This window comes from Cheilinus undulatus, linkage group 7, assembly GCF_018320785.1.
Source record: "Cheilinus undulatus linkage group 7, ASM1832078v1, whole genome shotgun sequence".
NCBI classification, from domain to species: domain Eukaryota; kingdom Metazoa; phylum Chordata; class Actinopteri; order Labriformes; family Labridae; genus Cheilinus; species Cheilinus undulatus.
The window spans coordinates 7,526,978-7,542,285 of NC_054871.1; positions in this window are offsets into that span (position 1 = coordinate 7,526,978).

Sequence of the window (15,308 nt, forward strand, 5' to 3'; positions counted from 1 at the left end):
AATGGTAACAATAATGGTAAATAATGGTAAAATCTCTACGCCCCCAATCATCTTCAATCACCAACACTCCTGGAAAGTTTGTCAGCCTCTTGCAGTTTGGTCTTGTTTTGTGTCTCAGTATAGAGATGAGCCATCAGCGTCTCTCTTTCTGCTGAACGGAGCGTCGTTCTCATTCTGATCAGAGGCAGATCCAGTGGTAGCTGTGGCCAACCAGGACACACGGAAATCCTTAACAATGATTGGCCATTTGCCTTGTCTGCCATTAATGAAGACTGTGACGTAGGCTGTATTTTTCTTTAAGTATATTCAGTTACTGAGTATATCTTAATCCCTATTGGATTGGTTTAACTAACTTCAGTATGCTGAAGGTGAGGGACATGGAGGTGGCACAGTCATCTTTATTTCCTTTCTGTATCTGGCCCTCAGAAAGAAAAGCTGGGACACCCGTATAAAAGCAGTTATTGGTGTAACGTAACTAGTAAAGCTCATGATCAAGGGGTATATTTATAGAAATACTTTTTTGTCTAAGTGTGAAATTAGCTGCAGAATAGAGTTTATTGTGGGTGTTGGGTAGATTTTAGTAGCATAGAAATGAGCAAACACAAAAACTTAACATGTTTCAGGGTTTGGAAATAAAAGCAACTTTGCAGTGAAGCTCATGCTGAGTGGAATACGAGCTCTCTAGTCACGTTTTAGTCATTTTTAACTTAATATTTGTAGTCTAGTCTAGTGAAAAAAAACAGAAACAATCTGTTTAGTTTGTTTAAAAAGTCCTTACATTTTAGTCTCTACTTTTTGTCACTTTTTTCAGCTAATCTAATCAGCCCAATCTTAAAATCAAAATTGATTGTAAAACACTGATTTTACTGCACTATCAATACTTAAACTGATTTTAAATGTTCTCATGACAATACTGACATATCTTGCACAATGGAGAAAAATCATGAAATGTCCAACTGTAACATTTAGTCTCATTTTAATTTCCCTAAGAAAATTAAACTAAATTTCAAGTTTTTATCACCAGAGTTAAATTTTAGCCAGTCTTAGTCTTGATGACAAACAGTTTTAATCATTGTTTTAGTCAACAGAAAGAACACTGGCAATAATAAAAGTAAAAAAAATAAAAAATTTGTATGCATGATGTGCTTTGCCTTTAACACTGCACGGCAGCACCTGCGTCCAATTGGACTTGAAGCACTTTGTGGCACTAACTGATGTTGTTTCTTCTTGTCTAGATCTTTGCTTGTGTTGTTCTTGCTCTTGAATGTACCTTGCTCTGGATTAAAGCCTCTGCTAAATGACAGTGTAACATTGTAAAATTGTAAAAGTGACTGTTTTTCAAACCAGGAGGCTTAGCTCTTCCAAATGACATCAGCTTGAGCTAAAAAGGACATCTGACTGCCAAATTAATATTAGTATCAGTTAACAAAAGGATGTTTCAGGCTAGATTTTAGCTCTATATCCACCTTTATTTCACATTCATCTGGAGCAGTGTTAGTGGTTTATAACACTAGCAGTGCATTACTCTGAGTATTAAACTGGTCATTGTTTTTAGGGCCAGTCATCCAGCTACTTTTATTTTTCTATTTTTAATATTGTGTCTTATCTTTTGAACTAATAAATTGGAATTTTTATCTCTGATTTGTACCTTTAAACTTGTCATTTGTATTTTTTTTTAATTTCCAAATGATTCATCATCAGTGCTGTTTTTTTCATATTTTATTACTGGTGAAAATAAATTTGATAGTTATGGTTAAATGTTGACCCTGTTTGGCCCTCAGGTTAGACCTAAATCCAGAATCCGGCCCCTGCTGGGACTGAGTTTGACACCCCCGGTCTGGCATGTTCAGAGAGTGGCTGGAGCAATCAGCGTCATTTCATCATCTGAGTGGAAAAGGTAGTAGCTTCTAGGTGTGGTGAAGCTATTCTGCAAGCCTGTAAACAATGGTAGCTGGTGAAGTTAGTGTGGATGCAGCTTTAAAGGCAGGTTCATCAGAAGTGGACACTTGAAAAGAAAAGAACTGCTCTGAAACTTTGCTTGGTGAAGATGATGTGTTTGCTCTTCTCCTAACTGGAGCTGATGCTGAAGAATGATGACAGCTACCTGGCTTACATCATGTAGTTTACTCCCCCGGGTGGGGAATACCCACTGCATCATTTGTTTCTTTTGCCCATAATGAATAAGACAGAAAGTATTTTATGTCTAATCACTGTACAAGTTTTATTTTGAAAGGTTCTGCCCTTCCAGACACTGTCTATGGGGTGTTGATAGGATATGAAATATTTCATTCCATGGCTTTGTCTAACAGTCTGTATGGTGTGTCAGGTTATATGCATGTACAAACCTTGAGGGTAAAAATTTACCACAAGCACTGCAATGACGTTTTTTACACTATGAAATTAAACCCTAGCTGCACCATTAGTCACAATGCCAGACATTCTGTTACTTTTGATACAATTCTCTTCTAGGTCCTAGTTTTTAAAAAGGAATGATTTTTGATAGAATACATCTACATTGTGGCATTATTCTATTTTTTAAGGTTCAAAATCCATAAAAATAGGCTTAGAAGTACTTATATAGGAAACGCTAAAATCTTAGTGGTGGCTTTATCCAAATTACAGAGAAAGAAAGAGAGAATGTATCTGCATAATTCCATGGCGAGATACCACCACTCTTTTTCAATGTTTTTATTCACTAACATGATTTACAACATTACATCATTTCAAATCAGAGTGACTAGAGCTGTGTTTGAGTGGCGTCTGCTTTGAGCTCTGTTTGTATTATCAGCAATATTCAGGTGCGCGGTGCATCGCTCTGGCTGCTTCCATCTCTTCTCTCCCTGCAGATCTATTGAAGCTATCTCTGTGAACCAGCCCTGCTCTGTCAGCCTCACACTGTTTGGAAATACAAACATTTAAACAGAAATCCACCAAGAGAAAATGACCCCACCAGAAAACACATTGATTGATCTCTTATCTGTCTGGTGCTGGAGGTCAGAAATGCAGCTGAGACGTGGCATGACTTCGGTTCACTGACTGAACCTGGACCTTAAAGGACCCCAGGGGCTCCAGCTCATGTGCAGACAAACATCCTTTTTTGGCCGCTTTATTTCTGTTTTATTTTGATTTAGACTTTGCTGTTTGTTCAAAATGAACAGTTTTTCTTTCTGCAAAGCACATTAGACAACAGGCCAACATCAATCCAAACCAGCATTCAGAGGCCTGAATAACAGAAGCTGTTTTGTAGTTGCAAGACCAATAATAAAAAGTTAAGTCTCATTGGTACAAAGACTTTTTGTGAATCACTGTTTTGTGGAATTCAGGGGAGAAATAACTCTCAAATGTCTTTGTGCCAAGGACATAACTGAAGGCAGGATTTGATTATAACTGTTGTGTGAAAGACAGAAGCTGGATGGATGGATGGATGGATGGATGGATGGGTGGGTAGATGGATGGATGGATGGATGGATGGATGGATGGATGGATGGATGGATGGCTGGCTGGGTAGATGGATGGATGGATGGATGGATGGATGGATGGATGGATGGATGGATGGCTGGGTAGATGGATGGATGGATGGATGGATGGATGGCTGGCTGGGTAGATGGATGGATGGATGGATGGATGGATGGATGGATGGATGGATGGATGGATGGATGGATGGGTAGATGGATGGATGGATGGATGGATGGATGGATGGCTGGGTAGATGGATGGATGGATGGATGGAAGGCTTGATAAATAGATAGTTTTTTTGGATGGATGCATGGATGGATGGATGGATGGGTGGATGGATGGATGGATGGTTGGATGGATGGTTGGATGGAAGGCTGGACTGTGTTCTATCTGTTATGGCCTGGCTCAGGGAAGTAACAAAGAGGGAGTCCACATGCAGTTTTAAAGGAATAACTAAATTAAATTTATTTGTAACAAATGGTTAAACTTATGAAATAACCAGTGTGCTATGTAAATCTGAGTTATCAGTCATGTCTGGAATGAATGGATGAGTGAATGTGTTGTGAGACTGTGGTGAAACATAATATAATGCCAACTCCAAACACCTGAAGGAAGGGAAACATGGCTGAGCAAGGCATTGAGGAAATCAGGCAGAATGAAAACTAAAAGGGAGGGGTCGTCACATATCCATCAGTTGCATTTATTCAGTGACTTGATTTTGTCTCTTGCATGACAATGTGATGAATTAGAAAGTGGAACACTTTGTTTCATAAGAGTATCCCTTTACAAATTTGATAAATCTAATCGTTAGCATGCAGTTGTTTGATTATGTCCCCTGAGTCATTCAGAGTTTTGGATCACTGGTTCAGAAACGCTGTCAAAGTATCATATTTATAATCTGCCCTGTAGTTCTAGAATGAAAAGCACCAAGCTTTCACAAAGCACTAATATCAGATGTCAATATAATATGATCTTGGTGATTAATAGAAGGAAGCATTGGGTGCAGGAGAAAACAATGTACCAAACAACACAGGATCTTCACCCTGGAGAGCAAGGATGTAGTCCTGTGTGAAGCTGTACCAGAATATTTCACCCTGGAACTCAAACCCCCTTTTATGCCTCACTCCCAGGGTGTGTTTGTTTTATAACCTTTTGTGTTAACCCCTTAAAGCCTGAAAAAACAAATAATAGCCAGAATATTCTAATTTTCTGGAACTGAAATGTTCATTTAACTTTCTACTGAAATTTAAAAAAATCCAAATTTCCATAAAATTTAACAATTATATTTTTAGTATCTCATTTTATTCGTTTGGTGTTTTTGGTAACTGATAATCCACTTGAGGGCATTTTTAATCATTTATTAGATTGTATTCAGAACTTTTTTTGAGTAATTTATTGACCATATTGATTAGATAGAGGTATAATAAAAGTATGTATCAAATATGCGACAACAGGCGTTAAGGGGTTAACATCTACCTAAATAAAGCCACATAAAAAAGCGACCCAGACAAAACAGTTACTGCTTTTCTGCGTCTTGTTTGCAATGTAAAGCCATTTTTGTTTGAAGTACTTTTACTGTCAATCAGCTTAATATCTTTCAAGATTTCCTCACAGTGCTCACTTGTAATGCAGTATCCCTAATGAGTGTTTACTTTCCCCTCCAGCTCTTCTTGTTTACATCACACATGTGTAGGATGTGGCTGGAGGTGTGGCTGTCTGGCCACATCTGTATCTGGAGATCAAAAAGCTCTGCTTTATTCAGTCTAGGACAAGAGTCATATGACCAGATGTGTTTGGGTATATTTCAGACGGATTAAAAATGGGATTAAATTGTGTGGAGTGTACACAGACTTTAATCTCCAGTGAGGAAATGCATGCTTATGTGCTATCTCTCATTTTTCCATCTCTTCATACATTGACAGTAAACACTGCATAGTGTTCACCCATCTGCTAGAACTCAGACAATCCATTCAGACAGGCATGCTATGATCCAAACTGCCAGCCAATTCTTTGATTTGCATGAATTTTCTGATTAGATCTGCCCATGTGAATGCATTTCCATAAGGATCTGATGTACGCTACATTTGCATTTTATGGTAAATGCAGACCAAAACATTTCTTGTGACATTTGACTTTTTAATTTATACACGTTAATGTGTTGAAACATTTTTAATTGATCCAGAGGTGCTGGAATTACATTAATTCAATGAAAACATGTACACAAATAAAAAAATATGTTAATTACAGGTGCAAAGTTAACTGTGACCAGACAAAAAAATGAATTTTATATATTCAATAAATAGATCACAAAAAATGCATATTTTATTTTCAAACTGATACACTTTTTGAAATATAAATACAATCTGATTTTTAAGCCTGCAACACATGTCAAAACGTTGGGACAGAGGCAAGAAGGTGATAGTACCATGACTGGGTATAAAAGGAGCACTGCTGACATGCTGCTGGTCACAATCAACAATGGTGCCAGGTTCTCCTCTTTATCAAAGTCTGTGGGGACAAATAGTCAAACAGTTCATGAACATTTCTCACTGTGCAATTGCAAGGAATTTAAAGATTTCAACATCCCAATGCATAAACTCATCAAAAATCCAGAGAATCTGGAGAAATATTTGCACAAGGGGTCAGACTGAAAACCAATTTTGAATGCTGGTGATTCACACATACAATGGTTGTGCTTCACTCCACAGCACTGCAGTGTTGCTCTGACCTAATGCAGAAAGAGGGGAGGGGACAAGATCACCAGACAGGTAGAGTATGTCAACAGAGGATTAGTTTGCCTAACTAGGGTTGATTTGCCATTCATTTTGATGTGATTCTATTGTTATAAGGTTAAAAGATTCATGTTTTTTTTTTTGCAAATGAGGTTTAATTCTTTGGGTGCAGAAGTTTTTTCAAGAAAATATTCAATTTTGATATCAAGATTTCAAAAGGCTGTAGCTTGAAAGTGGTTAGAGATAAAGGCATACTGTAAATGAGAAAAATCTTCAGTATGACCCAAAGTTTGTGATGGGAGTAAATTCACTCATCTAATTAGCATATTCTGACATCATCAGGTGGCCTCCACCGCCACTGACTGTGCGCTTTCTCCCACAGCTTCTAACATGGCTGCCCCTACCTCCACTGTGTTTTTCATTCCTTACCGCCGTCACTATTGGCTGTATTTTGACCAACCCGATACCCCCACCACATCCCCTCCCTCCCTGGCCACGGTGAGGCAAAGCATCTGCCAGGGTATGTGCTGCTTGTGGACTATCATGGCACACAGACATGCTGTCGGTGCTCACAGACGCACCATCAGTCTCACCCATGGTTTCACCGGATGACTGAACGTCATGTCAGAGGGTGAATATTCCTCTTTTACTCACAGCATTGTTAGTATTCTCGCTACAATTTGCTCTCTTTCTCTCCTTTACGCTTGACTACAACCACCGCTTCCTCGTCTCCTCGACCGGGGGTGGGTCTTTCAAAACTCTCCCTCCAAATCTTTGAATAGAAACACACCCACAAATTCTGCAGGGATTGAAGTTACTCATGCCTGCCATCTCCTGGTGTAAAGTAGCAACAATATCAGGCACCATATTTGCAGCTATAGCCTGTTTAATTCATCAGTGTTGTTCGGCGCAATTTTTGCGACTTTGGCGGGTAAAGGGTTAATGTAAAAATCTGTGGTTTTCCCATCTCAAAGGTTAACTTTTCCACATCAATGGTACCATCATATCTCTGCGACCTACTGCCCTCCTAGAGACCTTTAGCTTGTGCTGCAGAATGAGATGTGATGTTGATGGCACGACGATTTGTCATTCATCTCAACATGATTCCATGGTCTTTCTGCTTCTATCATGGAAAGCTAAAAGTTTTGTGTCATGTGTGGTGTCATGTACATTTTTGGGGGTTTACCACATCAAAAGTGTACAGTTGAAACTCTGTTACCCACTGACATTTCAGTGACTTGATGCTTGTGCTTCATAATGATGATATAGTGATGATTTACTGTCAGGAGTCCATGCATTCTGTATTTCAAGTTGAGTGGATACTTTGCAGGTTTTGTTTGGATGGCTCTGCTCTACAGTGATTGACGTGGTTTAACAGTGGCTGGCAGTGTTAGTCTGCCGATTTACTATAGAGGTTCATGAGTAAGAGTAGCATGGACGCCTTCTCTCCGATCGACTGGAGAGGAAGTGGTTTGCTCCGAAGTGTGCTTCATGGGCAGATCGCTGCACAGCCATTGTATGTGTGAATTAGGCTTCTGGCAGCACTGCATTAAAAACTGCCATCATTATGTGACAGATATTACAACATGAGCTCAGGAACACTTCAGAAAATCATTTTTAGTTCACAAGAGCCAAAGCCGAAGAAATGCAGCTGACTTTTTAAGAGCCTCAGCTTATCTGACATGAACTTAGCTGTCAGATTGTTTTTGGAAATAATCTCCATCAAGTCCTTCAGGCTAAAGAGGAAAAAGACCACCCAGACTGTTATCAGTTCAAAAGGCAGCAGCTGTGATGTTGTATGGGGTGTATTAGTACCCCTGGTATGGGCCACTTGCACATCTGTGAAGTCACCATTAACACTGAGAGCTTCATGCAGGTTTTTGAGTGACATATTCTTCAATCCAGACAACATCTTTTCAGGGGATGTCCCAGCTTATTTCATCACGACAATGCTAAGCCACATCCTGTGCGAGTTACAACAGCATGGCTTCACAAAAGAAGAGTTTGAATGCTAGACTGGATTGCATGTAGCCCAGTCTAGTACTTACATTTTAAATGAGAGAATATTGTGAAAAATGCCAATAAAGTCCCAACTTAGGATGTACATTAAGCAAGAACTGGAAAGAATCCACTTTCAATACTTAATTAGGTAGTGTCTTCAGCTCCCAGATGCTTACAAAGCTTTGTTAGAGGGAAAGGTAATGCAACACAGTGGCAAACATGCTCGTGTCCCAACTTTTTTGGAACATGCAGGTATAAAATTCACAATGTGTGTTTATCCCCCCCCCCAAAAAAATCCCATTTTACACTATTCCACACCTTTTTTGCGTTTGGGTTCATGGATAATCTCACATTTGAACGTGTAATTTCAGCTGCTGAACGAATGCTTGATGCTTTAAGGATGTCTGATACCATAGAGAAGCTAAGGTCTGATTTGTGCACATTGAACAGAGGTCTAAGAGTGAGTGAAGGCTAAGATATTCACAGAGACATCCCTGCCTACACTTGAGGCTCTGCCACAGGATATTGCGACTGCACTCTTTAAGAGAAGCAATAACAGCTCGCATTTCATCGGAGCCGGCGTTTCTTAAAAGCCAAGGCGTTGAGATAACAAACCTTTTCTTCCTCCTGCAATGCCAGGGAGAAAAAGAGAAAGAAAGTGCAACACAACCTGAGGAAAATGTGCTAGATGTGTGAACAAATAATAAAAAACTATTGACTTATCAAATGGATGAACTTATAGTGTGAATAGGTAGATATAAGGGCATTATTTGCCCTGTCAGTTAGCATTTCTTTTCAGAACTTGCCAATATGGTGAATTGACCATGACTGAAAGCATAGAAATTAGAAATTATTCAAATGTGAGAAGGTTTTCAGGCTGCTATGCAAATGTTGGACCATTGGTGTTTGAACTTATCGCTCAGCACAGAAAAGAGACAGGCTTGTACTTTCTTCCTTTTTCCCTTTTTGAAGTGTGTTTGAAATGAAACAAAAAAAGTACAATAAAGAAATGTGTTCCCTGTCTGTATTTGCTTTTCCATAGCAATCATATTTCTGTGAATAGCACCTCAGTTCCTGCCAAAGCACAAACATGCTTCTGCTGACTTTTCACTTCAAGAGTTTAAAGCTTGTGTGATAAAACGAGATCACATTACAGGAGCTGCAAATGTTTCTAAAATATGACTGCAGAGGAATGGCTATGAAGGTAAAAGCTCAGGAAATTTTGCCTGAGACAATAAAATACCTTCTGGATATGAGAGTTAAGTCTTATTGGGCGCACATGACAATGTGAGTGAAAAAAAAAAAACGACATTGCTGTTAGAAAACCTGGAGCAAAGCTGGCTCCTTTTGATTGTTGGAACCATTGACTGTATATTAGCATGGACAGTGAATCTCTGTCTTCTTGTGTTGGACTTACATTAAACTATACCACTTATCTGAGGCCAAGTCTGGTCAACTGGTCAAGCAAGTCAACCAAGACATCCTTCCTTTCCAGCAACATTTTCCTACTCCTACTAGTGGATCCCGAGGCTATCCCAGGCCAGATGGGACATGTGATCTCTCCAGCAAGTTCTGGGTCCACCCCAAGGTCTCCTCATAGTTGGACATGCCTGGAAGACCTCCAAAGGGAGGCATCCTGATCAGATGCCTGAATGTTCTCAATGGGGTCATTTGGATGTGAGGGAGGAGGGACTCTTCTTCACTCAATCCTATATCTCAAATTCCACATCCTCCACCTGCTTGTGTTCCAGGTGTGCAGCACTTTGCTCAGACCAATGGCAAGCGATCAAGCCTACTGGAGGTGTTCGTGGAGCACTTTGCATGCAGAACGCAGTGCAGTGCACGTCCCCTTGAGCAGCTGGAGACTCAAGATCACCAATAACTTTGAGTTTATGTGGAGATAGTATATGAACAACAGATTATTTTGACTTTCTGGGGTTGATTTGCCACTCATTTTGAGATTAAACCATGGGTGAGTACGTCCTCCAAATAGAAGAATCTGGAGGGCATCCTGCTCAGATGCCCAATCAACCAAAATTGGGCCCCTGTAAAGGAACAGACTCTACTCCTATCTCCCTTTGGATATCTAAACTCCTTGCTCTAAGGCTGAGCCCAGACACTCTACAGATCAAGCACATTTTGACTGCTTGTATCCGTGATCTTTTGGTCTCCACCCAAAGCTCACAACTGCTTTGCCTTCCAGCTCAGCTTGTTCTTCACCACAATGGTCTAGCACACCTGCAATACAGCTTATGCTGCACCAATCTACCTGTCAATCTCACATTCTATTCTAAACTCACTCGTGAACAAGACCTGAGATACATGAGCTCCTTCACTTGAGGCAGAGACTCACATCCCAGAAAGAGTCTTCTCCTTAGGTTCGAAGGCGCTGACTCTTATCCCAGACGCTTTGCACTTGGCTTGAACAGCCAAGCACAACCCTGAGCAGCTGTAGACAAGTGATCCCAGATTGACTACAAGTTCACAGGAATTTTGCTTCTACCATGGGTAAGTACATCGGAAAATCAAAAGGTTTATATTGTCTGGAAAATATCTATGCTGTCGTTTAAGATCCTGTGGTTTCCCACTCACAAATTAGCCTTTCCTCATCAGTGGTGCCTATTTGGAGTAGATGTTGATATAGTGATAAGATTAGCCATCTAGAGTCTGTTATATTTTTAAATTGACTGGATGCTTTTCACCCCCTCATTACGGTTTGAATAGATCTGCTCTTGATGTGTTTTGGCGGCAGCGTCTCCTGAAGAATAACCTTGGCTCGTATCTTGAGCCGAGCAGAGTGGAGTGGCGCTTCTCAGATGACCAAAGTGCATGCTGAGGAATAGCAAAGACTAACCAGAGAGGAGAAAATTTGCTCTGGAGTGAACATCGCATCACTGTGCTGATAGAGTAAGTGGAATTTGATGGTGAAAGATCTGATTTGTTAACAGGCAAGCCAAAATGAAAATCAAGCCCTGATGCTGCAGAGACGCAGCTGCCATGCAGCCAGTCTGAAACTGCCTTCAGCTGTAACAGAGGAATGAATAGTTCCAGTTAATTGAAAGAAAATGTCCTTCACCTAATTTGATCATAGGTTATGAATATTGTGGCAATTCAAGAGAAGTACGTAGATTTCTTTGCCTTTATGAAGTTGATTTGCTGATCATATTGATATTATTTGTAATTGGGTAACCAGAGAAGTTGGCAGCAAGAAAGATGCACTCTTGAGTTACATCTTGGACTTGTAGTGTTTATTTCACAGTTAAATTCACAACATATGCTGAAACCTATGAAAACAAGGAAGATGGATGGTCCAGGACACCTCTGAGAGAAAGAACGGGAAATTTCCATCAAGACAAACCCCAAAAAGGTGATAAAGAGGACTTCAGTCTCAACTACGACTCCTGGCTTGCTTAAAAGCTAACAACAACTGCCAGTAACTGCCACGGAACACTGCCTGATCAACAGGAGACTACTGGATGCTACCTTTTGAGGTAGCATGGGGCGGCCGAACGCAGCAGCCCAGCGCTCCATCACTAGCAGCAAAACAAAGCCCTACAATTACACCAGATCTGACAGTGTGCCCACAGAGTTTACATCTTTCCCGATGGAGAAAACAAGCCAGCCTGCAGGCTAGGCTAAGAGCTGCCCCACACAAACCTGCCATACTGGGCATCTTTCTCACGGATGCCCACTCCCTCGCCAGCAGGATGGACGACATGAGGCTGCGGATTTCTAACCACTGCTTGGACGACTGTGTTTGCTGCTACAGAGGAGACTGCCAAACATTTGGGCTTCTCTCCATTATAGTAATCATTTTGGGTATGAGAATTGATGAGATAATTGTATAAATTAATGTCTGTTCAAGTTTAAGGTATAATTTGCAGTCTGGATATTTTAGCTTGGGAGTTATCACGTTTTTTATGGTCGCAGGACTGTATAGTTTTGAGGGTTTCTTTCTTTTCTTTCTTTCTTTTATTTATTTATTTATTTATTTATTTTTGCATTTTCAGAGAATTATAGGAAATTTACTACCAAATTTTAGGGGAACTGGATTGGGATTCTGGGAATTTTCAGGATTTTTCTTTGAAAATTTCTTTTCTTTTTTTTTTTTGTTTAATGTTTCCATCATTTTTATGAAATTTTGGAGAATGTTTTTGCACATTTGTAAAATTTGCCAAGAAATTTAAGAGGGAATTTGCTTTTATATTTGGGGAGTTTGCTTGAAATTTTTCATGAATTTGCAGGGAATTTTGGGGGATATTTTTATTGCAATTTAAAGGCTTTACGATAAAGTTTCAATGAAGGATTTGAGGACTATCTAAAGAATTATTTGGGCATATTTTGGGTTTATTTTATGGAATTTGTTTGGGTTTTGGTAAGGAAAATTTCCAAGAAATTCCTGTTCAACGACAAGGCTGATGTATTAACTTATCAGACAGTACTTATACCTAATAAGTGGGAGAAACTAAAAATGCTCCTCTAACAAAGGCTCAGGTCTCAGGAGTCTATCTATCTATCTATCTATCTATCTATCTATCTATCTATCTATCTATCTATCTATCATTTCATGATTTTTTGCTTCTACCATAGATGAGTACATAAGGGGGTGATATTTTAAAGAATGTGTATTTTCATGTAAAATCTTGTTGTTTTCCACCTGAAAAGTTAAGTTTTCCTGATCTATGGCATCTATTCCCTCTGTGACTCTTGACCCACTGATGACCTGTTTCTTGTGCCACTGGTTTTGACATAATATTGCAGTGAAGAGATTTAATTCAGGAAGTTGTGCAAGGTGTCCAGTTGGGAAGGGCGTGTGCCATAATTCAGAACATGACCACAGCTTGCATGCAATGCTGCCGACTCAGAGTGTGTGGAAATTTCAGGCAAGGCACAGCCAATTTCTTCATCTCAAGAAAGGAATGCACCTCTACAGATTTTATGACCGTTGCATCCATGGGTGCAAACGGAAGCGTACTCCAAATCGTTTTGCACCAGGAAAACAATGGGGCCCTGTGGATTATGTTTAATTTACCCTCTTGTTCCCAAGTTGTATGTGAATTTATGTCAGATCCATGTTCTGTTATATTATATAGTAATAACTTGCATAAAAGATAGACTCATTATAGTATTAAGTGATGGAGTGCAGGTTTGTGTGCATTTATCTGCTGTCAGCTGTACATGAGGCCATCTGTGAGTGTGCAGGGCTTCTCCGCATTACAGCAGGAGAGGCAGACGTGGTGTTCCAAGATACTCCCCGAGCACCGGCAATTAATGATGACAATTTAAATTTTGATACGCTGCTCTTTGCCGAGGCAGCCGGGCTCGACGAGTTGAGGAAGTCACCTATCTAATAGATGCCACATGATATTAATGTACAGAGGCGTGCTCCCTCTAACCTGGCAGCCACAGGGAATCAATCACCTCCCCGGCATTACTTTCTTTTGACAAATATGCTCTCACCGGCCAGGTAGCAGAGCTAATGGCCTCCAAAGTATATCTGTCAAAGACACAGCCTCTATTAATTATTCAGTCACCTGTGCTGCTTTGCAGCGGTGCTAGCTTACAATATTTACAGTGCTTGCAAGAGGCCGCACTCCCACCGGCTTATTGTCCCTGAAGTGGTGAGCAGCTTTTTGCATGAGCCATAATTCCATCTGCTCCACTTCTACAGAAAGAGAGCGAGAGCGAGAGACAAGCTGCTTTCATCGCTTATCAAGAAACACGCCGGTCTCTAGAGGTGCATGAGTGTAAATATGACTGAAGGCTGATGAAGGGTTTGCATTGTGTTTAAGTCATTAATGAGGCAGGTAGAGTTTCATCATAGGGCTGCTGTGGAGGGAGAGACTCTGCTGTCATCGACCTAGCATGTGTTTTTTGTTCCTCGTCAGTCTAGATGAGAAAGCACGCTAAATATAGTAGGTAATTGTGTGTGCATAATGAGGCATTACTAATGTAACAAACAGAGCAAAAAACATGGCTTGTTAAAAATGCTACTGTCCAGCGAGGAACAGAGCAGACAGTGTTAAACAAAGAGCACAATGGTGGCAAATCCAGCTGTTACCAGACAACTGCTGGCCACCATGCTCTTACCGAGTTAAATCCCCTTTTTTCTGCCCACAGAGGGGGAGCAGGGTGGCGGGCTGGGGGAGGAGGGGAGGGGATGGGAGGGAGGGATTGATGGTGCGTTCAATGGAATATTGGAAAAGTGAGAACGAGTTTCCCACTTAAAAAAGGATCCAACAGCTTTTAGATCGCTGCTTGGAAATTCTTTTTGTTTGAAATGATTTCCTTTGTTCATTTAACAGCAAAAGCATAAGAGTGGAGGACATGGATATTCAAGAATAAGACTTCCCTTATGTTTTTGTTTTCTTTTGGGGACTAAATTCATCACCAGTTCTTCACATCTGGTTTCCATCATAACTGATATTATATCCATATCCAAGAGCATAGTGTAAGATGGATTTATGACGGCTATGAATCTTTCTTATGTATTGTTATTGCATGTTTTTTTATTTTTTATTTCTGCATCTCCCCCTTCTCTCCTTCCACTTCTCTCTCCTCTATATTTTCTGCATCTTCTTCTTTCTGCATCTACCTCTTGTTGTTTTTTTCTATCTCAACTGTTTTTGCATCATCCTCATCAACTCTCTCTTTCTTCATTTCCCTCTTTATGCCGTTTGCATCTTTCATCCTTCTCTGTGCTTCTTCCTCTTCTCTTTTCTCCGCATCCCCTTCTTCTCTCTTTATGCATCTTCCTCCTGCCTTCCATTTTATATCCCTTTCTTATCTCTTTCTAGATCATCCATCTTCCTTTTTTTCTGCATGTCTCTCTTGTCTGTTCTCCTATTTCTCCTATTTTCTGCATCATCCCCATCTCTCTTTCTCCAGTTGTCCTTTTTCCTCCTTCAGTATTACCTCTTCTCTTTTGTCTGCATCACCCTCCTGCTCTTCTTTCTATCCACATCACCATCTCCTTTCTTTCTGTATCTTTCTCTTCTCTCTCTTTCTGCCTCCCCATCTTCTATCATTCTGCATCTTCCTCTTGTCTCTTCCAACATATCCATCGCCTTTTTCTGCAACTCATTATCTCTTTCTGCATCACCCTCTTTCCTTTCTGCAT